At 42.2% G+C, this 27,834-nt stretch overlaps 1 protein-coding gene across 1 annotated transcript in view; it reads left to right on the plus strand.

Moving 5' to 3' along the window:
- CTIF (cap binding complex dependent translation initiation factor) overlaps positions 1 to 27,834 on the plus strand; it is a 2,147,727-nt gene that overhangs the window by 903,775 nt on the left and 1,216,118 nt on the right. The window lies entirely within an intron of this gene.

Genomic DNA, 27,834 nt, shown 5'->3' on the forward strand with positions numbered 1-27,834 from the left:
GGTGGGTAACTACCATAATTTATCCATTATTTCATCAAGCCATTTATATCCCATGGTTCTGTGACCTCATTGATGGCTGCTTTTAGGTAAAGGGGTAAAGTTCCTGCATGGGTTCATGGAAGGTTTGACTGCTCTTCCACCATGACTGCTAATGTAATGTTTTGGGTTTCAGTAAATTGATTCTTTGCTGAAGACTGAGTTACTGAAAGATACTGTAACCTAAAGGACACCTTAAAGGAGAGCAAATTATTTTAACTTGGATGATGCCATCATAGTATATATATATAGAGAGAGAGTGATTCACTATCTCTGTTTTGTATTGCAGTATAGTGCAGAGTTGCAGACTGCTAACCAAAAAGAGTGCTGTAACTTCCATTTGCTACCTAAGTGTAGGAAGTAGTATTTTGCTAAGCCTTTGACAACTAAACACTTTCAGAAAGTTGTACTTGGGCATTCAGATGCAGAATTCCAACCTAAAGGACATAAATGCAGATCTCACTAGCAACAATAACATGATCATATTCTCTTGGCCGTTATCGGGAGTGTTGCTGTTGCCATCTTTCCATTGAGAGAAAGTGAGATTTTTCTAAAGAAAGACATGAGTTTTACTTCTGATATAATGTCAGCTGGGTATAGATGTTCATAGGTAGGTACTAGGCTATCGGCCCAAGGGCCTAAGTAAGCCTAGCCAACAAGGTTCCCTGACTTACGCCACCCAAGAAAGTTACTGTGGTCTTGAACTGTACCATTTTCCACACTGAAAAGCAATTCTGCAGTCACCCCTATCAGAAACCTAATTTACTGTAACCCTAAAATGAATGTGCATAGCTGTGTATGAGACAATATCTTAATTACCGTTTGATCATTCATAGTGAAAGCTTCAAGGAATTAAGATTGGCTGGTTTGGGTACATGCACTACAACAGAATGCCATTCCACCCTTCAAAAGTGGCACACAGTTTAGTGCTAAATTTGACTGGTCCATTTTGTCCTTATCTTTACAGGGATGCTTCATGCTGGTAATGTGTGACATCTTTCCAATAGCAGTAAAATTATTTTATAGAAAAAATATATACATTGACCTCATGCAGTTCCCGAACAGTGCACATGTACTCACCATTTCTTGCATTGCTCAGCATGGGGAGAAATTGTGTATCAATTTATAATGTAAACTAAATGCAACCATACTGTGGCAGTGATGCAGATCAACATTATTTGCCACTGTGTAAAGTAATCATACTAATCACACTTTGACATATCTTAGCAAAAGTTTCATGACGTTGGATACTCTGGTGTATACTATTTCCAGGATTGCTCTTCACCCCTTAAGGACTAAAGCAAAATACTATGATTTTTCTCACCTTAAAAGCAACAGGAAACATCACTGCCTAACTAGAAGGCAAAATTGCTTCCTGTTTCAAGTAGAGAAAATTACTTACTAAACACTTTTTTAATTTCAAGCTGCTTAATGAAAAGTGTTACCTCTTTTTGCAAATAAAATCGTAGTACAAGACTTAGTTTATTCATTAAGTAATACTGATAGTCCTAAGCTACAAAGCTGTAAGAACTAAATCTTAAAAGTAGCACCTGCTGCTTGGAATAATCTAATTAATATTACAGCTATCCAGCCTAGTAAGAAAAAGAGAAGCAACATCTGAATGAAGAGTTTAAATGCAGTAACTTTAGTGCTGAAGATTAAAAGTGTAGTAGTATGTTTAGTGCAAGCTCTACTTGCCATATTGCTTTATCTAAATTTGCGTTTTGTACGTCCCATTTTATTTGGTTTTATGTTTTGTGGTAATGAGTGATGTTAAGTTGTCAAACTCGCCTTCATTCTTGCTGGATGGGTTCGGAGCCGATCCCCGGCTCCGACTCTGCACTTGCTAAGCTCGAGAACTCATTTTACCAGCTCGAGGCAAACCTATATCCCATGATGCAAGGCGTGACTACCTCAGATCTCGTTTGCCGTTTCGCGAAGAGGTCTCCTTTTTACCAGCTCAGGTAAAGCTTGAAATTTTATAAGATTAGTCAGGGTTTTTTTCTCCCTTTTCTTTCTATTTGTCATCTATTGGGTTATATATATACATATAGCTAATCTCCTACCCTATATTCCTTCTCTTTTTAGTCAGGATTAATTTCCTCTCTTCAGGCCTTAAGCCTCCCTCCCAGTTAATTCCTGTCAGGTTAGTGTTTGTGTGTTTTTTGTGGGTTAACTGTGTGACTGTTGTGTGTCTGTGTATTTTTGGACATAATTATGTCTAAAGAAGTGAAAGTCTCAGGCTTCAAGAAGTGTGACTCGTGCTGTCAGAAAATGTCTCTGACAGACGGTCACACTTCTTGTGTGTACTGCCTGGGGCCTTTACACCTGCAGGACTCCTGTGCCATTTGTCACTCCTTTAGCCAGAGAGTCCTGCAGGAATGAAGAAACAAGCTTATTCTTCGTGGCTTGTTAAAGCCAGAGGGTTCTCCGACCAAGGCTGGGTCGGTTAAGCCCTCTAAGCCATCTAAGGCCCAGGCTGTAGTTCTCAAGCCTTCGGCTGTGGCTCCGACTGGAGCCGATCTTTCCACTTTGGAGGTTGTAGTGTCGGCTCCGTCTGGCTCTGATACACAAATACCCATTACTTTGTCGGCTCCGGCCGGAGCCGACGTGTCTTTATCCAGTATTGGAGCCGATAATTCTTCGGCTCCATCTGGAGCCGAGGGGTCATCGGCTCCGATGGCTCCATCCAGGAAGAGATCTCGGTCTCCTTCCCTGGAGTCGATTCGTTCAGCTCCGGGATCTCCTCTTTTGTTGGCGTGGAGCCATCGGAGCCGATCTTCAAGGTCTTCCAGGCTGTCAGACCATGATTTAGAGAGGGTGGTAAGCAGACTGTTGAAGTCACAGGCACTAGCCCAAATGCTCCATAGCCCGTCTCAACAGACGTCTGCTATTTCTCATCCCCCTGAACTTCCTCCTCCGACTCTCCTTCAGAGCTCGGAGCCGGAGCTTCTCAGAACGGTGACCGTGGGTGCGCCGGAGCCAATACTTCCCCTTTCGGCTCCGACGTCTTCAGCTCCAATCTCCTCCATGAGACCTTCCTTGGAGGGATCCGGTCGTCGGGTCTCCCTTGTCTGCTCAGAGGGGGCGAGTGGCATCGGACCCTTGTCCGACCCTGCTGTCCCTTTTGGAGCTTCGGCATTGGTGAGCTCGGCACCGACATCGGCTTTGGAGCCTTCTCTTTCGGTGGGACCGGGGATTCCTGTTTCTTCGGAGCGGGATTCTTCTGGCCTCCCTGGGAGGGGAGCCTTCGAGGTGATGAGGAGTGTCCTAGCCCCTGAGCTAGGTCAACGGTCTATTCCTTTAGCTCCTCCATCTTCGGTGCCTGTTGATGTCTCTTGCCAGTCTCTTGCTCCCGGACCCAGAGATCCATCGCCCCAGGTTTCCCCATTGGGAAGAACTTCCTCTTCCGAGGTTTCTCCTGATCCTGCAGGGGAACCCCCGTGTAAGAGGACGTGTAAGAGGAAGCACACAGACTCCCCTGAGTCTACTACATCAGATCCCGACTTAGATGAGTTGGAGGGCTCCCCACGGTCCCCTTCTGAGGATGTCTCCTTTTCAGACATCCTGGAACTCCTTAAGCAGAGGGGGAACTGGCCTTCCATTGACCCCTCCGAGGATGAGTCGGTATACCTGGAGGCTTTTGGATCTCGACCCTCCACCTCCTGGGTATCTCCGCCTTTCGACCCACTCATGCAAGTGGTGGCTCGGAAGGTGTGGGTAGCCCCGGATTCTGTGGAACCAGTTCCCAGGAGGCCCTCCAAATTCATCACAGCCCCTTCAGACAAACAGTTTATTTCTAAGGGCGTCCCTGTTGATGCTATGGTGGTGGCGGCGGCCACCAAGAAGGAACTTGCTGATCCTTCTGTGCCTGTCCATCCTCCTAACAAGGACTCTAGGACCATGGATAGGTACGGCAAGCGGATGTTTTCTTCAGCGACCTTTACTATGCGTTCGCTGAACTACCTTTGTCACTTTACCAGACTTCAGAGAGACACTCTCAAGGAACTAGGTGAAGTGGTTCAGGATCCTTCGGCGACTGGGGCTCAAGAAAAGATTGCCTCACAGCTAGGAATCCTCAATTCTTTGACTAACTCCTCCATGCGTCTCATTTCTTATGCAGCCGATGGAGCGAGTAGGGCCGCAGGCACAAGAGTGGCACTTAGGCGTCAAGCCTGGATGCGGCTTTGCAATTTCGCAGACCCGTTTAAGGCGTCCTTCACCAATACCCCCTTTGATGGTTCGGCTTTGTTCGGGCCTCAGGTGAAGGATACATTGACCAGGTATGAACAAGACGGCAAGACCCTTTCTGCCGTAGGAGTCCATTTCTCCACCCCTTCAAGACCCTATCCAAAAGGTCAGAAGGGAGGGAAAATGTGGTTCAGTAAATCTCAAGGAGTCACGCCGGGCACACGTGGTCAGTTTACCCCCAGAGGCAGAGGGGGTTCATAGGTTCATACTAGGCTGTCTGCCCTAGGGCATTTATAAGCCTAGCCAGAGTATGTTTGGCTTTCGCCACCCATTTTAAATTAATTTTGCTATGCCCTTTTTCGAGGTTAGTATACTGTGCCTCTGTCTAACAGTGACACAGAAGTGATACCCGGGGTAAACCTACGATCTCCCATCCACTCATCAAGATTCCTCTTGAAAAGAGTCAGTGAGGGACTCTGCCTAACCTGGACTGGGATTTTATTCCAGAGTGAAGGGAGCCTCTGGGTTATGAATCTGTCCCTCCAGCATGTCCTATTTATTTCAGTGCTGAGGTTCAAGTCTCTCGGCGTGTAGCTCGATGGGATTGGATTTTTGAGGTGCAGCATGTCCCTTAATTCCGGGTTGGACATGGCCATATACGTCAGGCACAGGTCACCTCTGAGCAGGCGGTATGCCACTGAGTAGAGCTGGAGTTTCTTTAACCGGGCAGCATATGGCATCTGTTTGAGCCCTTTGATCCTCTTGGTGAGGTACTTTTGGGGTCTTTCCAGTTGCTGCAGGTGTTTGGTAAGGTACTTCCCAAAAGGGGCATTGTACTCAATTATGGGCCTGATGAGGGATGAGTAAAGAGGCACGATGACCTCCCCTAATCTAGATGTGAATCCCTTCATGATTAGGTGGGCTATATAAAATGTTTTTCTAACCACTTTGGCCACGTGGTTGTCAAATGGGTAATAATAATAGGTGCCGCCCTAGGGGCAGAGGGGGTCCGCAGAATCAGGGTAGCAGGGAGCCTCTCCCTGATAAACCCTTCCAGCATCCCTGAGGTGTTGCCCGACTGTCCACCCTTGGAGGCAGTCGGGGGAAGATTGTCGCTGTACCCAATAGCCTGGCGTTCCCTCTCTCAAGACAAATGGGTACAGTCGATCATATCCGAGGGCTACAATATCCCTTTCGAGGTATCCGTTCCTCATCAATCCCTTCCAGACGTCTCACCCGGTCTAAGGGAATTAGCAAAGCAGGAGGTATCAAAGCTCCTAGCAAAAAGAGCCGTCCAACTAGTGCCAGCAGACCAAGTAGGATCCGGCATCTACTCAAGATTCTTTTTGGTCCCCAAAAGGACGGGAGATTGGAGACCAGTTTTAGACCTCAGCAAACTAAACAAGTTTGTCAAGAAGGCAAGGTTCCGGATGGTCACGCTTCAGTCCATTCTACCCTTTTTGTGCAAGGACAACTGGATGTGCTCAATAGACCTTCAGGATGCGTACTATCATATAAAGATTCACAGGCGCTCCAGAAGGTTTCTCCGCTTTCAGCTGGGGTCCAGTCATTATCAATTCAGAGCCCTGCCCTTTGGCCTCACTACAGCCCCCAGAGTGTTTACCAAATGTATGGCAGTGGTTACGGCTCATCTGAGACGTCAAGGATTCCAGGTGTTTCCGTATCTAGACGACTGGCTCCTCTCCGCCACCACCAGGCATCAACTTCTCAAGGCCAGAGACTACACTCTGCAAACCTGCAAACAATTGGGGATTTCAATAAACTTCGAAAAATCTTCTCTGTTGCCTTGCCAATCTATTACCTTTATAGGAGCAGAATTAAACACTGTCAGTATGTCAGCCAGACTCACAAAACAAAGAATTCTGGACATCCAGAAGTACGTTCAGATCATATTACTCAGCAAGAAGATCAGAGCCAAATTTGTCCTGAAGGTTCTGGGTCTTATGGCTGCGGCCATTGTACTACTGCCATTAGCCCACTTCCACATGCGTCTTCTGCAGTGGATGTTGTTCGCTCAGTGGTCATTCCAGCAGCTCCCCATGAGACACGAGATTTTAGATCGCAATCGTGCAAGAGTCATCTAACCTGGTGGATGTCTTCTCCTCTGCTCCATCAGGGCCGACTGTTTGTTCCCCCAGTTCCGGTTGCCACAGTCACTTCGGATGCCTCTCTGATAGGGTGGGGGGGGCATTATCAGGGCAGGATAGTCCATGGGACTTGGCAACCCATAGAATACCATCTGCACATAAATGTCCTAGAGATGAGAGCAGTGCTTTTAACGTTGCAAGCCCTCAGCGACTTTCTTCCCTTAGGGACTATTGCAGTTCAGACGGACAACATGTCTGTAGTCTGGTATATCAACAAACGGGGCGGGACCAGGTCCTATCCACTGTGTCGAGAAGCTCTCAGACTTTGGCAATGGGCAATCTCCTCTCATCGGTTTCTGATAGCAACGCATATCCCCGGGAGGTCCAACCTCTTAGCGGACAGACTGAGCAGAGCTATTCTCATGCCACACGAGTGGTCTCTCAAACAATCGGTAGTGGACGAGATTTTTCAGAAGTGGGGCTTCCCTTCCTGCGACCTTTTTGCCACACCCCAAAACAGCAAATGCCCAGACTTCTTCACCTTCTTTCCTCTACCAGGCCATGCCCCAAGAGACTCTCTGACCCAGGATTGGCCCCGGGGACTTCTGTATGCTTTTCCTCCATTCCCACTGATACCACAAGTGATTCAGAAAGCTACCGTACTGAGAGCCAAATTGATCCTCATTGCCCCTTACTGGCCTCGACAAATTTGGTTTCCGTCCCTGCATCGTCATCTTCTGGTGCAGCCTTGGCATCTGGACCCAGTTCCAGACCTTCTGACCCACCAGTCGGGTCAACCACACCGGGCCATTCATTCCCTCAACCTCACTGCTTGGTTGCTCCACTTCCTTCCCTAGCCAGGCTTCCTATGATCTCTAACCCCATTAGAAATATCATAGTAGCTTCTCTAAAGTCCTCCACCAGAAGGATTTATGCTAGTAAGTGGCAACGTTTTTCTTTCTGGGCAAAGTCTAAACACATAGATCCCTTTACTGCCCCAGTGCATTCAGTCTTGGACTTCTTAGCCAAGATTTTTCATTCGGGGTCGTCTTCTTCTACAGTTAAAGTCCAATTGGCAGCAATCTCTAATTTTCATGTTGGTTTAGCGGATCAAAACATAATGTCCCACAAGCTTTGCAAAGCCTTTCTGAGAGGTATCTTTCTCCTGATGCCTCCAATCAGAGAGCCTCCTCCGCAATGGGATTTGAATTTAATGCTGGCATCCTTGATTCTACCTCCCTTCGAACCGGCTGCTACATGCTCGTTAAAGTTTCTTTCCTGGAAAACAATTTTCTTGGTTGCTGTTACTTCAGCTAGAAGGGTTTCTGAACTTCAGGCCCTCTGTGTCCGTTCCCCATACTTGGTTTTTCACAAAGATAGGGTATCTTTAAGAACTAATCCATCTTTTTTGCCCAAAGTTGCTTCCCAGACGAATATTAACCAATCTATTGATTTGCCAGTTTTCTTCCCTAATTATTCGGACAAAGCTGAACAAAAACTTCATTGCTTGGATGTCCATCGTCAACTCAGATATTATTTGGACAGAACTAAACAATTCAGAAAATCTGATCAACTATTTCTTTCTTATGCAGAGAACAGAAAAGGTCTCCCAGTCTCTAAAGTGACCTTATCCAGATGGCTGTCTTCTATCATTTCTTATGTTTATCTTCTTAGAGGCAAGCAACTGTCCTCAAAACCAAAAGCACATTCTACCAGGAGCCTGTCCACTTCCACAGCCTTTCAGGATAGGCTACCTATTGACACCATTTGTGCGGCAGCCACTTGGGCCACTCCTCACACCTTTGTCTCTCATTACAAATTGGACTTGGCCTCCAGGGACAGGGCTAGGTTTGGTTCCACAGTTCTCAAGTGTCTGTTCCATTGAGCCACCCAGGATAGAGGTGCTAGGGACGCGGTCCCATCCAGCAAGAATGAAGGCGAGTTTGACAACTTAACATTTAGAAGTTATGTACCTACCATAACGTTCCATGTTAGTTATCTTCTCTCGCCTTCTTTCTTGCGTCCCTCCCTCCTTCCCCCTGGCCTGGACTGATCTTGAAGTTGTACCTTTTTTGGGGTATTTTCACTCTTTCCAAGAGTTCCCAGTAGGAAGAGTCATTATTGTTAGCGGCTATTGGCCTAGTTTCTCCTACATTATGTAATCTTCTTCCTTGGGAAGAAGTGTTTTTGGCAGGGTTTTCTTCTAGCTACCAAACGAGATCTGAGGTAGTCACGCCTTGCATCATGGGATATAGGGTTGCCTTGAGCTGATAAAATGAGTTATCGAGCTTAGCAAGTGCCGAGTCGGCTCCGAACCCATCCAGCAAGAAAGAAGGCGAGAGAAGACAACTAATATGGAACGTTATGGTAGGTACATAACTTCTAATTATATTCCACATACTTTGTTATGCATTTGCATTCTCCTTATTATGTCGTCATTGATTCTTCCTGTTTTGTTGTTTTTGCATTTCAGAAAATATGTACTTGTTTGAGTTATGTAAGCTACATTTTGTCTTGTTTGTATTTGTCGTGTAGCCTAAGTTGTGGCTAAAAGGGTCTTGTACCTGTCCACTTAACCAATTGAATGAATGAATAACTAAATGCAGCCCAAGACTGAAGTTACCTTAGCCATATTGCCTTGAGCAGTACAACTACTTTTTTGTGGTGGCATCTTTCTTGTGACAGTAAAGGTCACTTTTTAGATAACAGTATATCAGATTTTTATCATCATCATCATTTTGTAAACCACTTGTACTGGCAAGGCCCACTATGAACGCAAGTCATTTGTGGTGGACTGACTTTCCCCATCTCTTGAAGCAGTCTCAAATTAATCCTTTTGTATCCCCAGGCATCCAAAGGCAGGCCGGGAGATATAATCTTTCTGAATTGTCCCGAATCTGCTGCAAGACTACCTTCAAATGGGCCATGCCTTGTGTATATTTCCTGGGTGGTGCCCAGGAAACATCTTCACATGTTACTGAATCCACCCCCAACTGAATCCTTTTAACACAGAGTAGCAGCGACTTGTATATTACAAGATCTTCCCAGATTGCAAAGTTCATTGTTCTTTCCTGAAATGTGAATCCGGCCACATTTTTGAGAACTTTTTCTCCTGTTTATATCTGCAATCTCATCCTTTAAGTCATTGCCCAAAGATTCTGAATATCTGTGTGTAGGTTTATACTTTTTAATAAATTAAGAACTTCATCCAGTGACTCAGCTTTCACTTCAGTACCATAGTCAAGTGTAACACCTACAGAATTGGTGCTGCATCATTCCACTTGGTAATCTACTCTTTTACCTTCATCCATGAAAAGACTTTCAATATATTTAAACTTCCGCAACAGAAGTAGCTGCTCCCCTGTCACCTGCAAAGAATAGTTCACTATTTGCTGGGAGAAAACCATGACCTCAAATTTGGAAGTGTTCGTTGTCATCACAGCTGCTTCACACATACCAAAAAACTGCAGTTCACATTGAAGAGAGCTAAAATGACACTGTCACATACAGACATGCTATCTATGCTTTGGCAGTGCCTTTAATATATTCATGAAAATCAGTAAGAGTAGATGAGATGGTACATATTTTGGAATCCAACACCTACATTGAGTGTATTCAAATTAGCACTTGGAATGCAGACACAACTGTAATACTCCAAAATATTTAATGGTAAGCAGCAACCCTTGGGGTACACATTTCTATGTCTTTGCCAAGCCCCCAGAATATATATAAATGATATTGACAAACTCCCAAGACTCCTCCAGGTTCTGTATAAGAGTTGATCCATGGAGCTGTGGTCAGAATGGAGTTTGCATTGCTCGTCCTGAATCAGAAGTTTGGCTGTTGAAAATGAAGTCACAGTTCCAGCACCTTGGTAGATGCTTTCCCAGGGAGGCTGAGGAATGTATTCTTTCTGTAATTGGAAACTACACTGCTGTCTGCCAGTATGCCAGTCAATTTGAAACAAAAGTGTGGTAACCATGGCATCCAAACAGTGATCATGCCTTTAATTTCTGGGAAGGCCTGTTGGTATGTAGGAATAAATACTTAAATACAGCCTAGGTGACCAGTGTGTACAGCAGTTTGGGCATCTGTTGCAGCTAGTATGGGCAGGTAGGCATGCCTGTCCCTGGGTGGGGAGGGAGAAGACTGGGACCATCTAGTGCCACAATCTGGGTTAGCTGTCAAGGTACATATGCAATAGACCTCGACAAGGGAGCATGTGCTCATGTGAGATGGGGGTAGTGGCTGTCTTTTGTGCGGATAACTAATCCCCTGCTCTCAGCAGTATTACAGCCCATAGAAAAATGCTTAGCCATTGCCAGAATGACAACAAGGACACAAGCCAATGCTGATGCTGATTGTATGAAAGCTTTCTTTGGCCTGTTCTTTTTATTTATATTTTACATTTGTTTATTGGGGTAGTGCACTGATCACAGCTGACTGTTTGCCGCTGTTGACTGGGAAATAGAATATGCAGGATGGGTTCCTTCCCTAAAAAGCATACCTCCATCCCAACTTATGACTATTCTGAACTGCAGCGTCCATCTTTATCAAGCCCCCCATTCTGTGCCTCATCTTTCAAGTTAGATGTCAATAAGGTGGCCTAGCTGTTAGTGGGCTCTAACAAATGAGTGCTAAACATTTTAGCAGAGGTTATATATGGCAGTGGAAAGGCCACCTACCTCTGTTAAAGGGGGAGGGGTTCCTTCTCCAGACCAAACTTTATTATTCCCTCCTATTTTCAAGCACATACTGGACTCTGGTCATAGAACTGGTCCTTTCTTTGGAAAAAATGAGAGGTTTTTACTCTACAATTTTCTTGGATCTCAAAAAAGAATAGTCTTGGAGACTGGTGTTCGACCTTTCTTTTCCTGAATACATTTGTCAAGGTCCCCAAGTTTGATTCTCACTCAGCAGCAGACAGTGTTTCATAGTGATCCTGGACTTGAAGAATGTCTCATCATATCACTATTTCTCATTGCTTTAGGAGACATCTGAGATTTGTTACATTTGGTTCACATCATCACTTTTCTGTATTCCCCTGTGGGCTGTCCACTGCACTGCGAGTGTTCACCTAATGCCTTGCTCTGGTAGTGGCTGTCTACCTCTGGACATTGTAAAACAAGAAAGCCACCCGAAAGTAGCAAAAACACACCAGGAACCTGGAAACTGTGCCAGAGACAACGTTCTTTAATTTTTTACACAAAAAAAAGGGTTGAGCGCTTTCTTCAGAATACAACTGACTTCATCAGAACACATACTGCTAAAAACCATTCATTTAAATACACAATATCCCCCAAAAAAAACGCCTTTTTCATCAGTTACTCAATTAAATGATCAATGTTTAAAAAGGTAGAACACTACATTATATACAAATAAATTCTATCAAACACTTAAAACATTGATAAAACTACACATATTTGACAGATCTATAAATATATATACCCTCCATATAAAAAAAGAACAAGTATATAAAAGAAAAAGTATATAAAAGAAAAATTCATGTGACAATGAACCTATAATGTATTTAACCTCCTGTTCATTACTATTGGTCATATATTGTAATTGATCTTACAGAAACTACTGCATATAGTATATCCATAGTCTGATGACTGTAATGAATGAAATCGCTACAGTTGTAATGCTATGACCCTATAGACTTGACATGGGCCACTGTATAAACCTGATGGTTCACAAAAAAATTCTAATATTTTTAAAAATTCATGACCGTATGTCAAACCATATACCACTAAGTATATTACCAATACTGTATGGAATAAATGACGCCAAATTATTCTATACCCTAATAAGAGGCTTAGTTGGAATCATCTCATATATATGGATATACTATATGCAGTAAACAAACAACAAACTTTCAAGGTTATGTGAGAGGTGGAACTAACTTGCTGCTTTTGTATGAACCGCGCATTTCCGAGGATAACCGGGACATTGATGGAGGGTCTGTGCTCTCTGTCACGGATGATTTGGACAAGTTTGAGAAGGATTTTATCAAACTTAAAAGGCTGCAGCTACAACGCCAGCATTTTGAGGCGTGTTTGGCAAAACGGATTATTCCACGTGGCCTGCGCATCCTTAAGATGCCTACTTCAGGTAACTTGTTTCCTGAGCTGCTATGTAAAAGGCAGCGTTTAAATATAGAATTGAGTAACAATTATATGAAACTCCTTATAGAGTTTCATAAGCCAGAGGAAGAGGCGCTAGTACGAACTGTTTAGCAGTATGTGTTCTGATGAAGTCAGTTGTATTCTGAAGAAAGCGCTCAACCCTTTTTTTTTGTGTAAAAAATTAAAGAACGTTGTCTCTGGCACAGTTTACAGGTTCCTGGTGTGTTTTTGCTACTTTCGGGTGGCTTTCTTGTTTTACAAGTTGTTGGACACTGGGACGTTTTTTTCTTACCTCTGGACATTCTCATCTTTCCATACTTTGATGACTTGCTGATCTGTCTGTTTTAAGGTGTTTGGAATCACTAGAGTAGGGCTCAACCTTACAGTCCCATCTACGGTTCAGGTTGATCTTTCTGGGATGACTGATAGACTCCAACAAGGAAATGTTCTTTCTGCCTGAAGACAATATCCTGTCGTACCAGTTTTTATGGAATTCTCCAAGAGGAGTATCCCCTCAGTGAGAAAATACCTACAAAATTCTTGGACTGATGGCATCCACGATTCTCATGATACCACTGGCCCATCTTCACATGAGAAAAAAATTCTGTGGTCTCGTCGAAATTATTAGACCCAGTGCCATCATTCCCTGGAATCCCATTTGTCGGAGCTGCTCTTCAACAGACCAGATTTACAGTGATGGAGGGAACAGTTGAGCATCAATTCAGGGCTTTTCTCCCCTGCAGTGCCAGTACATTCTGTCCATACAGATTTGTCTGACACTTTGTCATTGAGAAAGTAAGTGCAAGTCACTTAGGGGCCAAAGGACGCATAGTAGCACTTCAGTATGAAGGAGTTGTTGGCAGTGATTCAAACCTCAAATGTTTTTCATTACCGTTGGTCTCCAGGTCCTCTTCTAATGGTTACGAACAACACAGTGATGTGGTAACTCAGCAAACAAAGGGGTACAAGATCTCTTACCCTTTGTACTTGTTGGCAAGGGTAACTTGGGCGCAGGCTTCTCGGTATTTTCTGACTCTTCAGTCATCATACATAACCATCTTAGCAGAAACACTGTGGCAGATAGATTAAGCAGATTCTGGGCAGACCCACACGAGTAGAAGCTCAAGGCAGTGTGTTCCAGGATCTAGTCCAGATGTGGGGAATACCTCTGTTTGTCTCCTTTACAAACAGACAGCTATAGAAGTTCTGTTCCATATGTCCTTGTAGCCATGCTTGGAGGGCAGATATATTCTCATTCCATTGGACGGGAATGTTCCTGTATGCATAACCACCCTTTCCATTGATTCACAAAGTACTTATGAAAGTTCAGAGAGAAATACTACAGATCATTTTGGTGATGACCTATTAGCCCAAGCACTCTGGAATGTTTATTATATTGATCACTGCTGCAGTAGCCTTAGCTGTGTGTGTAGTATCCTGCCAAGGATAAAATAGCCAGCCAGCTTCCAAAGCTTCAAGGCACCTTCCACATGCCTGAACTATCAGGTAGCTTGAGTGGAAGTGACTAAAAGGCAAGTTTTGGTGCCAAGCCCCCCATATCTTTACTGTTGCTAAGGGGTAAGCTCCTCTGAGGCTTTCCAGGATTGGTGGTCAGCTTGTGCTTCTCCTTTCCTGGGCAGACAAGTTCTCCTTGGGGGGGGGGGGGGGGGGGCGCTCCTGTTTAATAAATTTGCTTATGTATACTTTCCTCATCAGGAAAGTTATTTTAAAGCTAGGAGTTTTTGTTTTGACAGACTGTCACGAGGCGACTAGCACAATCATTCTTTTTTCTTGTCAGTTTAAAAGTTTTTCAAAGTAACTGAAAACCTCTTTTCTGTGGAGGTGTTTAATATATTTTATGAGGCTGGCATAGTGTTTTTAAGTGCTTTTTACTGTGTCTTGGGGGGAAAAAAGTGACTTTATTTTACCAGCATTTGTTGCTTGTTTCCCTGGGAAAGGCAACATTCTCAGCTTCATCCTGGAGAAAACCGTTGGTCCCATGGTTGGTCCTTCAGCCAGTCGCAAAAAGAAAAAAATTAATCAAACAGTCTTTGCCACCATGGTAGGCTAGCAAATTGCTTCATACTCAGATGGTTAACTCTGCTGTGGCCATTTGCATACCTTGTATGCTCCTCATTTACTAAATCAGTCTGTTACAGCCACTATGGACAGGAGATTAGCTATATTCTCTGCGGTTGTTGAGGTCCCCTCAGTGGGCAAGGGAGAGCCTCCTGTCATATCTAACAAAGGGAACAAGAAGAGGGTTGACCCCATTTTTCATGTTGAAGAGCGGCAAGCTAAGTATGTATCTACTTCTCAAATTTCATTAGGCAAGAGTAATTTACTGGCTCTGGCTCAAAGTTTAATTCAAGCTGTTGATATTTTCTTGTAAGGCAATTTCTGGTAAAAGAAATGATTATTTTCTTTACGAAGATATTCAAGATTCCTAATTTGGACAGGGGGGAAAAGACTGCGTGGGAGTCGTTTTCCCCCCAAACCGTTTTAAAACCTTGGAAAATTTTTAAAAAACCCCAAATTTTCCCCAGGAACACGGGTTTCCCCTCTAACAAGGAGGCAAAGGGGAAAACCGCCCGGGCCCAATCCGCAGTTTTGCAGGGATAATTGGGTAAATTTTCCGCACTCCTGAAGGGGCCCCTGCCTCCTAGAGCGGTGTTAGTTTTTCCCTCACCTTAAAAACCCTAATACAGACAAGTTTTTTAAAACGTGTTAACCAAAATTCCAATTACCTTTTCTATATATTAAAGAAAATTAAGTCCCATCTGAACCAATTTAAAAAAAATTTTTAAATTGTAGAAAAGGTAAGGGCCCCACAACCCAAAAGGTTTAGGAATTTTTTGGTTCTTTTTAGTTCCAAAGAAAACAGGGGACTGGAGGCCCATTCTGGACCTAAAAAGCGACCTCAATACAGCTTCGTCCAAGAAAGAAAAAGTTCAGAATAGGGTCGCGCTTCAATCGATCCCTTCCATTCTTACAGAAGGGCCTGACTGGATGTGCTCAATAGATCTGAAGGATGCATACTACCACATCAAAATGGCCAGGGCATCCAGAGATCATTTCGCTTCCGGCTGGGTGCCCTGTCACTTTTCAGTTTAGGAGCCCTGCCCTTTGGTCTGACCTCAGCCCCCAGAGGTCTTCACCAAATGCATGGCAGTGGTAGCGTCTCGCAGAGGCGCCAAAGGATTCCAGCAGGTGTTTCCGTGTATCTGGATGACTGGCTCCTTTCTGCCTTGCCACCACCCAAGCGTCAACTGAGTACAGGCCAGAGACTATACTCTTCAACTGTGTATTCACCTAGGAATTTCCATAAACTTGGGAAAATCCTTACTACAGCCATCACAGAGTATCTTATTCATAGGAGGCCCGAGGGAATTAAATACACATCAGTTAATTCTAAGACTTCCTCCAAGAAAGGGATACTTTCACTTCAGACTTCGCATACATCTTCTTCTCTTGTCCAGGGAAATCCCCAGCAAAACTAGTACTGAAGGTTTTGGGACTCATGTCGGCTTCTCTTTTTGCAATACCCTTGGGAAGACTGCACATGAGAGTCCTACAATGGCTACTGTTTGCACAATGGTCATTCCAACAACTACCTCTAACACCACTGAGAGATTCTTATAGCGAAACACATGCAAAACACACCTAAACTGGTGGCTTCAGGCGTGCAACCTTTCCAAGGGAGACCATTTTGTACTACCCAGCCTACAGTTACGGTGACCACGGACGGCTTCCCTGATAGGGTGGGGGCATCTTTCAGGGAACAGACAGTCCAAGCGAATGGACCAATTTAGAGTACAATCTGCACATCAATGTTCTAGAGTTGAGGAGGCAGTGTTTCTAGCCAGATTGCAACACTTTTGCTCCCTTCTTCCTCTGGGAACTATTGCAGTTCAGGACGGACAACATGTCCGTAGTCTGGTACATAAACAAGCAAGGGGAACCAAGTCCTATCAGCTATGCAGAGAGGCCATGAGAATCTGGCAATGAAGTAGGGAGGTCCACGAATTAAGCTTTCTGATAGCAACCCATTATCCGGGTCATCCAGCGTCATAGCCTATTGACAGGCTGAGCAGAGCAATACTGTTACGCCACGAGTGGTCCCTAAAACAGTCAGTTCGCGAAAAAGATTTTTCGCCGCGTGGGGCCAGCCTTCCTGCGATCTGTTTGCGTCTCCAATGAGCGCCAAATGCAGGAGCTACTTTGCTCTATTACCCCTCCAGGGAAGTCCCCAGGGACGCACTGATTCCGCGATTGGCCCCGGGACTCGTATGCGCATTTCCTCCCTTCCCCTGATATCAAAGTTTCTCCAGAAAGCCAAAAACCTACACAGGACAATAATCCTCATTGCCCCATTCTGGCCTCGTCAAATTTGGTTTCCCTTCCTCATGACACACTGCATTAGGGGACCCTGGATCCTGGACCCAGAGCCAGATCTATTGACTCACTCGTCAGGGCTCCCCACCCCTCTTCTCCCTCCATCTAGCAGCTTGGCTGCTCAATTCAACTTAGCCAGGTCTGATCTTCTTTAAGCCTGCAGTTCAGAATATTTTAGTGGCTTCTCATAAAGCTTCCACTACTAAAACATATACTAGTAAATGGAGGCGCTTTTGTATTCTGGGCGAATACACAGCAAGTGGACCCTATCATAGCTCCTTTGAATAAAATATTAGAGTTTTTTAACAGAATTGTTCCATCAGGGTGCTTCTCCTGCCATTAAGAGTTCAATTGGCTGCCATTTCTAATTTCCATGTGGAAGAATGTGGGGCTCCTGTTATGGCCCACAGACTTTGTAAAGCCTTTTTAAAGGGGCTTTTCATATTAGACCACCAATTAGATCTCCTACGTCACCTTGGAGTCTAAACTTATTGTTATCTAAGTTAATGCCCCCCTTTGAACCAGCCTCCTCTTGCCCATTGAAATTTTTGTCATGGAAGACTCTTTTTGGTAGCCATTACATCCGCTAGGCGAGTATCTGAACTTCAAGCTCTCTCCATTAAGCACCCTTATTTGATCTTTCACTCTGACAGAGTTTCTCTTCGCACTAATTCATCCTTCCTTCCTAAAGTTTGTTCTATTAATAATATTAATCAGTCCATTGAATTACCCACTTTCTTCAAGAATCACTCCAATAAAATGGAGTATATGTTACAAATTAGATGTTCACAGACAGCTAAGGTTTTACTGGATAGAACAAAAGATCACAGAAAATCTGATCAACTTTTTGTAGCCTTTGCTGATAACAGGAAAGGAGTACGAGTTACCAAAAAGAACTCTTTTTAAGTGGTTAACTGATTGTATCATATATGTCTATGATTCTTCAAATCAAACTCTTTTGCACAAACCCAAAGGACATTCCACAAGGTCAGTGTCACATCCCTGGCTCATGCAGCCGCCTACCACTAGGCGCTATTTGATAGCGGCTGCTACTTGGTCTAAGCCACATACATTCATTTCTCATTATAAGGTAGACAAAGTTTCTAGGGACAGGGCAACCTTTGGTTCCACTGTGCTCAAGAACGTCCTTCGTGAGTTCCTCAGGAACAAGGAGCTAGGACGCTACCCATGTGTAAGAACAAGCGGCGAGATTGAACACTATCACATATAGAAGTTATGTCCTTACCATGGCGTTCCATGTGGAGTGTTCATCTGCCTTTGTTCTTACATTCCACCCTCCGCCCTTAGGAAGAGCGTTCAGTTTGGTGCCTGGTCTGGGGCATTATGCTTCTGCATTGCAGTTGTTACATTGTATATAGTTGACATGTATATATATGTGTGTATATGTATATATATATATAGACTCTTAGTTTCTGTGCATATGGGATATTGGCATGAGTGTGCTCTCTCTGACTACTGGTTTGCTTGCAAACTAGATCTGAGGTAAAGGCAGAGGGGGATTGTGGGTATTAGGTTGTCTCGAGCTTCTTCTCGATGCAGAGCTTGCAAGCGGCCGACACGGGGCCGAGGATCGGCTCTGAACCCATGTGTAAGAACAAAGGCGAGATGAACACTCCACATGGAACGTTATGGTAAGGACATAACTTCTATTTTCCATTGATTCACAAAGTACTTCTGAAAGTTCAAAGAGAAATACTAGAGATCATTTTGGTGATGACCTATTAGCCCAAGCACTCTGGAATGTTTATTATATTGATCACTGCTGCAGTAGCCTTAGCTGTGTGTGTAGTATTCTGCCAAGGATAAAACAGCCAGCCAGCTTCCAAAGCTTCAAGGCACCTTCCACATGCCTGAACTATCAGGTAGCTTGAGTGGAGGTGACTAAAAGGCAAGTTTGGGTGCCAAGCCCCCCATATCTTTACTGTTGCTAAGGAGTAAGCTCCTCTGAGGCTTTCCAGGATTGGTGGTCAGCTTGTGCTTCTCCTTTCCTGGGCAGATAAGTTCTCCTTTGGGGGGGGGGGGGTGCTCCTGTTTAATAAATTTGCTTATGTATACTTTCCTCATCAGGAAAGTTATTTTAAAGCTAGGAGTTTTTGTTTTGACAGACTGTCACGAGGCGACTAGCACAATCATTCTTTTTTCTTGTCAGTTTAAAAGTTGTTCAAAGTAACTGAAAACCTCTTCTGTGGAGGTGTTTAATATATTTTATGAGGCTGGCGTAGTGTTTTTAAGTGCTTTTTACTGTGTCTTGGGGGGAAAAAGTGACTTTATTTTACCAGCATTTGTTGCTTGTTTCCCTGGGAAAGGCAACATTTTCAGCTTCATCCTGGACAAAACCGTTGGTCCCATGGTTGGTCCTTCAGCCAGTCGCAAAAAGAAAAAAGTTAATCAAACAGTCTTTGCCACCATGGTAGGCTAGCAAATTGCTTCATACTCAGATGGTTAACTCTGCTGTGGCCATTTGCTGTACCTTAAATTGCTCCTCATTTACCCCAAATCCGTCTGTTACAGCCACTATGGACAGGAGATTAGCTATGTTCTCTGCAGTTGTTGAGGTCCCCTCAGTGGGCAAGGGAGAGCCCCTCCTGTCATATCTGGCAAAGGGAACAAGAAGAGGGTTGACCCCATTTTTCATGTTGAAAAGAAGCAGCAAGCTAAGTATGTATCTACTTCTCAAATTTCATTAGGCAAGAGTAATTTACTGGCTCTGGCTCAAAGTTTAATTCAAGCTATTGATATTTCTTGTAAGGCAATTTCTGGTAAAAGAAATAGGATTATTTTCTTTACTGAAGATATTCAAGATTCTGAATTTGGACAGGAGGATGAGGGGACAGATGCAGGGTTTTCTAGAGCTCAGTTTCGGTTACTTCCTGTGTTTTTTATTTTTTCTTTATCTGAGACTATTTCTAGAATCTGCCATTATTTTCAGTGAGAGAACACTGAGGTTTCTCAGCTCCTAACAAACTACTATGAGCCGTTACACAAGGAATTTCCAGAACCTGTACCCATTCCTCCAGTTTGCCTGCCTTTGGAGGATATGTATGTTACTGCCTGCAGTCTTCCTGACAGTCGGCCACCTGCTCCTAAAAAGACAGGATGTATAAAGTTGTTTCTATACATTCTTCACCAACCTGATACAGCAGCTATAGTTTTTGTTAGTCTATCTGTTGCTAACACAGTTAACTCCAATCCTACTCTTTTCTGATAAGGATGGGAAGATTGATAAGTACATTATGGGGAAAAAGTGTATGCTTCTGCAACTTTAATTTTAGGAATTTTAAATTGTCAGGCTCACGTGTTAAGGTTTGTCCTGACTAACTATGAAAGTATAAGGAATATTTTGTCTACACTTTCTTCAGTGCTTTAAATCATTTAATTTTTTCTATAGTTGAAGTCACTACACATTGAATATAGCATGTATAATAGCTCTGATACTTCAAGGGCTATGGCCACTGGTACTGTTTTGAGGAAGTTTGCATAGCTGTGATCTCAGAACCTCCCAAATGATAACAATGAGATTTTAAATTCTCCTTTCTTTAGAGGTTTAGCTTTTGACCTCACATTTTCAGAGGTGAACAAAAAGTGTGATAAAAGGGGTAAGCTGATACATGGAATCTCGTAAGATTTTTTAGCCTTCCTTTTCCATATTTTCTATGGATTACATTATCAGTTCTCTGCCTTACCCGTGTTGTCAGTGTCTAGCTCCTATTATAGCTCTTTGCAGGCTACATGGTATCCACATTTTTTCCATATTTAGATAGCTTGCTTATCTTTGCAGAATCTTTTTTCAAAGTGTCATGAATCTCTGTGCCTTGGGTGAGAGAGGTCTCTTACACAAGCCAAGACTACAAAAGAACATTTAAAAGTCTTTCTTGACTCCTCCTCAAAGGATTGTTTCTAGGATATCATCTAGAAGCCACAGTTGAGAGTTTTTCTTCGACAGGAAAAAAGTTAGATATCTAGATCTATGTTAGGGTTTTCCACTCTGGCATCATTCACTGAGCTGTAATATCTCACGATTTTGGTTCTGATGGCGTCCATGATTCGCATGATGCCACTCAGAGGACTCCAGATACCTCAGTATCTCTCATGTGAAGTCTCGATCCCAACACCAACACCCTTTGTCTTTTTAAATCCCAGTTGTAGGGTTTGTCATAAGAGAAATCACTTGATGGAGAGAAGAAATTTCCATAGCTCCAGGTCTCTCCTTCTCTCTGTATGTTTCAAAGCAGTCAGTCACCATAGACTGCTCGGACTTTACTTGGGGAGCAATTTCAGCAGGGATAAAAGAGCAAGATGTATGGGACACTAAGGACAAGTGCAAGCACAGAGATATATAAAAGAAAACGAAATTCAAAACCCTAAATGGACCAGTAAGGTCACTTCCCGAGATATATATCCAAACCAAAACTTAAAACGAGAAGTGATATCACAAAGAAATGTTATTAATAAGCATATAAAACTATGTAAAATCAAACAAGATGAGCGCTTTTGGCTTTTGCCTTCCTCAGCTCTATCAGTAGCCAATTGGTGACAGTTAAGTAGTAAAAACAGTCAATAGGATTCTGATTACATTGGTACTACTAGTATAATGTAGTGATGACTTCAATCCCATTTGTAAGTTCCTTGGTCTCATTCAGCCAAACATAGTTTAAAACAAAGGGGGGTGTGCCCAATCAGTATCAACATTTTAGACATTGCCTCTTCAGAATAGGTTTCATTGGTAGAAACTCGTTTAGGCCAGGATCTTTATCCGCCCTCAAGTCAGCTATCCACTTAGACTCTTTGTATTCTGTTAGTTCTTTTAGATTCCCTCTTCTGATATTATTTACTGTTTGCAGAGCCATAAAGTGGAAGGAATGTTCAGGGTTCAGTTTTTTGTGTTTATACAGAGCATTAGTATATATTGACAGCAGATGAGTCCATCAGATGCATAGCAGGGGCTATGCCAAGTTTTTATTATAAAAACAGGAGAAACTTAAAACCACTATTATGCAGAGACAAGATAAAGAAGGTGGAAACACAGAGAGACCTGGTACTTTTAAATGTGGCCACTGTACAGCATGTTGTTATATAACACAAGAGCAGCAATTCGAGCATCCTATAACACGAAAAATATATAACACCTATAAACAGGCCAACTGTGGGACAAAAAATATATATGTAGTTAAGTGCAAGCGATGCACGACTTTTTTGTAGGAAAAACTAATTGTCCCTTTAGGATATGGATACAAGCTCGTATTAGAGATGTAAAGAATAGAAATCTGACTAATGCTGTATATAAACAAAACTGAGTCCCTGATTGGCTACTGATAGATCTGAGGAAGATGAAAGCACTCATCTTGTTTGATTTTACACAGTTTTATATGCTTCTTAATAAAACATCATTGTGGTATCACTTCTAAGTTTTGGTTTAAATATATAAAAAAACATGCTTGTCCTGATCAAGGCACTCAACTCTCAAAATCATCTTTTGTCCCTGGGACCTCTTCAAGTAGATAGAGGCAATACCACAGTCATATGGTACATCAACCCTTTGTAGGCTAGGCTTGTTAGCTTGGGATCTAGTTTCATAGCCCAGACTCTATCTACAGGCATCCTAGATCTGTCAAAGCATAATTGTATGGCAGACAGACTGAGCAGGACAAGGGCAGACTTTCACAAATGGAAACTAGATCATGGGGATCTTCCAAGACTTGATTCATCTTTGGGGAGGCCCTCAAGTAGACTTCTTTGCCTCCTCTCTAAACAATAAGATGGCAATATTCTGCTCAATTTTTTCATGCAAGAAGGCCTGGAAGACGGATGCCTTTTCTTTTCTTTGGACAGGAATGTTTCTGTATGCTTTTCTACCCTTTCCACTAATATCCAGGGTACTTATGAAGATTTAGAAGAACTTCAAGTGAACTACCTGGATGGTGGGGGACCAAAATCCTTTTAGGCACCTCTTTACTGAAGATGTGCAGGAGGTAGTAATGGAAGCAAAAAAAACTGCTACTAAAAAAATCATGTATTAGCAAATGGGAAAGGTTTTCTAATTGGTGTTAACATAACAGTACAATTCAGGACTAGTTGTTCTCTGGTTTTACAGTATTTGTGAGTTAGTATCCTTACAGCCTTTCTTACTGCACTATCAAGGTTGATTTATCAGCTCTTTCAGCATGAATTCTCCTTTTTCAATGCAGTCTCGTGTCAGAATGTTTTTGAAAAGGGTTTTCTACAAGAAGCTTCTAAGAAAACTGGTGGCTGTCTCCTTAGTAGCTTGATGTTGTGTTACAGAATGTAGCACATGTTCAAGTTGAACCAGGTAACCTGGCTGACTTGAGATCTTAACATGGAAAACAGATTTACTGATTGCTCTGACCTCTACAGCAAGAGTATTGGAGTTGCAAGTTCTTAAGAGTCAGCCCTACCTCATTTCCCACATAGACAGGGATTCTTTGAGAACTAATCCTTCTTTTTGTTTAAAATAATATCCAAGTTTACATTAAGCCAAACTATCCATTTCCCTGTTTATTTCCTGAACACAGAAATGAGGGAGAAAGGGTACTCCATACCTTAGAAATGCACAGACAACTCTGGGATTGTTAACCAAAGGTATTGTACATCAGTGAAGTAAAATGGTGCTTGTTGTCACAAAAGGAAATATTGCCAGGCTGGCTTGCTGGAATTTTGTAAATAATTATATGTCATTTGTGAATATCAACATGATTCATATGCTTGTGTTAAAAATGTATTAGACCTGTATAAACTGCTGGTACAGAAATGTGTGTAAAGCACTGAGCTTAAAGATGTATCCACAGTGTACCCGACTGGAAAATAAAAGAAATGTATATAAACTATTGTAATTGTGTAAATGTATATGTTTTAACAGTGGGAACTGGCACATAGAAGGTTAACTTGCAAAACTTCAGTAAAATAGTTGAAATTAAATTGTATTATAACTGCACCGTAAAAGAGATGTTATCTTTCAGTTTCAGTGCAGCAAGGAGACAGATGTCTAAAACTAGAAAGCCTACTGCATTGCTTTGTGTTTTTATTGTTTTATGTCTTTCAGCAGTTGCAAACATCTGAAGGCCACGTATTTTCACAGGGAGATGCTAAATGCTGGCATTTTCTAGCAACGGTTGTTTTTGAGCCTGGGATAGTCAGATGACAAAAAATGATGTCATGCTGCAAGCTTCCCAGCAGTAATAATTGATGTTAATTTAAGAACTCTGAGAGAGAGTCTGGGCATTGTTTGTATTTGTCTTTGACCTGACAGCATCAGCTGGGAAAAACCCACTCACAACACTTGCCTTGCTCTGTAAGTAAGTTAACTAGGGTACAGTAATTGCTTTTAGATTCAGTAATGAGTATATTAGATTAGTTGAGATGTTTTCTGTATTTATTTGAGACTGCCCTGCAGTGTTGTTTTAAATATTTCCTGTGTTTGAACTCTGAAGTTACTGTGATGATTTACTGAGTATTTTCTTGTTCTTTTAGTATTTATTATTAAATATATTTAAAACTTTCCCTGTGGCAGATATTTGTGAGACATATTTAAGGTCTGCGTGTACTTGCATATCTATTTGGTGACACTGTGCAGGCCACTCCTATTAGCCTTGCTCTTGGTCAAACTGCCATTTGGATTAATAGTAACATTACACAGGAAGATTGTACACCCTTTGTTAAGGGCTTTTAAGTAGCTGATAAGTAGTGGCTGGTGGCGGTGAAAACTACCTTATAGTCTGGGCAGAAGGGTGCATAGCTAGTAAACCTGTGCCAACCTTTCCCAGGTGTGTATGTTTGTGTGTGTATGTCAAACCTCAAAGTGTGTGCATGTCAGCTTCTTGGGCAGGAACACAAATCACTGGTTGGACAGAGAGGGTGCTGGAGGTCTTGATTTGGCCACTCAGCTGAGATCTCAACCCTATAGCTGTGCCAGTAGAGAGTCTTATTGGGGTTCTGGAGAAAGAGGGAGAAACCAGCCCCAGATGGACTGTGGTTTCTGTGCGCTCTTAAGGGAAATTGCACTGTACTGTTTGTGTACTTGTCATCCTCCCAGTGTGTACGCCCGCCACTGTTGCCAGTGGTGAGGATTGAGGCTCCTTTATTACTGGACCAGTGCTGGGGCATCACACTTGTAAATAAATGAATGAACAGGAGGAAAACATGTATTAGAATTTATTAGTTTTGAGCTCCCTGGTACTGTCTTGACAGAACTAAATCTTTCAGATCTTCGGATTAGCTGTTAGGTTCTCCCTTCTTACCTTCATAAGAAACAATGTCAAAACAGACTTTTTTCAATTAGGTGTCTAAGGCTATTGCATTTTGTTATACTCCAACAACAAAGCTATTGCAGGCAGAGTTAAGGCACACTGTACCTCGGCTTTATCATGCTTTTACAAAACACTATAAGCTCAACTGGCTTTTTTTATTTGTTTGAAATTCTCCAGGGGCTGCTCAACTCTCTTGCCTTCCAACGCCCAAGTGTAGTAAGCTAGAATAATCTACCCATATAGCTAAGGGTACCGCAGCAGTGATCAATGTGATGAACATAGTGCAGTTGTGTCAGTAAACTTGCCATAACAGTAGATAATCCCTCCCTCCACCCCGCCTGTTTTTTTTGTTTTTGTAGTATGTTTTTTAAACCACAGTGTGGTTATTCATTTTTTTCGTTCTTCCTAGCATTGCCCATTCAGGGCTCAACCTGACTCTTGAAAACAAACTCTTACAGGGATATGGTAACAGCCACTGCAATAATCCAAATGTGAAGTAAGATGAAGCAGCGAAAACTGTGTAAAATAAACGTTTAATGTCATTTATAAATGCTGTTACCATTTCCATCGGCCCTTTCCATAAAAAGAACATGTCGTCCTGGTACCTGGTGTACCAGGCGACATGTTCCTTAAATAATGTGTTGTTAAACAATAGTTTGTTTTCCCATTGTGCCATGACACAATTAGCAAATGCCCCCCCACACGGTGAACACATCGCGACTCCAGAGGATTGCCTGTAGATTACATTATTAAAAGAAAAGAAATTATATTTGCTAATTGTGTCAGTTTTTTTAGGTGCTCAACCTGACTCTTGACAGGAAAGCTCTGTAGAGCTTAGCACTCAAACTTGAGTTTTATTCAGCTCCACTTGAGCTGCCTGACAGTTTGGGCATCTGTAAGGTGCTTTGAATAAGGAAACTGGCCAAGTGTTATATCCTAGCAGGATATAATCCATAGAGCTAAGGCTGTTGGTGTGAGCGGATTCGTGTGTGTGTGGCATTTGGTTTGGAACACTGGTTGTTCATAAAGCTTGTGTTCATCGGCTGTTCCTGTTGGACCCTCGAAAGCTGAGAGTCCTAACTAATTTGGTCTTTCACCCTCATAAGACAGGTAGTGGGAGGATATTTGACAGACTGCCAGAGGGAGGGTAGCAAGGCACTACTACCAATATGCCAGTAAGGCAGTGTGTTACTACATATGTCTACTGTTACTGGTAAGTGGAATGTACTCAAATACATTTTTGTACATCTGCAACAATTTGATATATATTTAGTGAAGTTTTCTTCCCAGCATATTTGGATCATGAGCTATAAACTGCACTTATGTTCTATTGGATGAAAAGGTAACAGGAACAGATATACCCTTGAGCAAAAGGAATGTTTGAAAATTGGTCACAAATCAAATCTAATTACAGTTTTCAGGCTGTCATCTTCTTGCTTGATAAAATGCAAGTAGTATGATGTGCAGCTGGCAGCTCAAAAGCCAAAACATTGGTTGATTGTGTTTCTTATGTTGCTAAACAAAGCTTTAAGCATTTTCTTCACTGTTTCCCTAGAATAAGCCCTTCTTAACATTGAACAGGTTGATTGCAAATAAAAGTTGTGTTTTTAATGGGAAATATGCCACGTTTTACAAACACAATGAAGGGAGAAAGAAAAAGAATTCTGACTTGTCAAGCCTCTGTAAGGTTTGACTGTTGTCTGAAGAAAAAAATTCTGCTTGTAGTAGTATGCTTAAATGTTTCATATAAACAAACTGCAATTGCACTTCACATCGAACAAGACCATCTGCTATTTGGTATTCATTTCCCTTAAGATGTAAAATTAGTGTGTGTATATGTATGTATTTTTATATCTGTGCACATACATGTATAGATATTTGTCTATGTATCATGTTCTAATAAATAACCTTGGATCATGCATAAAAGCATGTCAAAGTTGTGCGATTAGACATTACTGTGCCCAATATTAACCACATGAACATAATGCAGAATCAACCTTTCTCACTAATGCCATATATCTGTCATATATATATATATATATATATATATATATATATATATATATATATATATATATATATATATATATATTTATTTGTGTGTGTCTATATATATATATATATATATATATATATATATATATATATATATATATATATTTATGTGTGTGTATATATATCTATGAAAAATAACTCTCTCTCCCATCAGTTCAGTAAAATAAACCACTTCAGTAAAACATGCCATGAATATATATATATATATATATATATATATATATATATATATATATATATATATATATATATATATATATATATATATGAGGGTCCACTTTGTAATTTCAAAATACTGAAGTCGTGAATTTCAGTATTCTGAAACCACAAAGCCAAAAACCCAAATTCAAAATCCCGTACTCGCGCTACATATACAGCACATAAAGCACACACACAAACACACAATACTCCCCCCCCCCCCCCGACAATCAAACAAACTAATCTAAACTACATATAAGCAGGGGGGCAAGCCCCCTTGCACCCCCCACACCCCCCTACTTATATATTCTAACTCTGAGATTGCACAAACAGTAACACAAACGAAACTCACACACACATCTTACAGTCCCTCAAACACACACACAACAGTCACAACACACACTAAACCCCTAACTGGCATGCTAACACACACAAACATAC

Source organism: Protopterus annectens, chromosome 1.part1 (genome assembly GCF_019279795.1).
Source record: "Protopterus annectens isolate FY-2018-M chromosome 1.part1, PAN1.0, whole genome shotgun sequence".
NCBI lineage: Eukaryota > Metazoa > Chordata > Ceratodontiformes > Protopteridae > Protopterus > Protopterus annectens.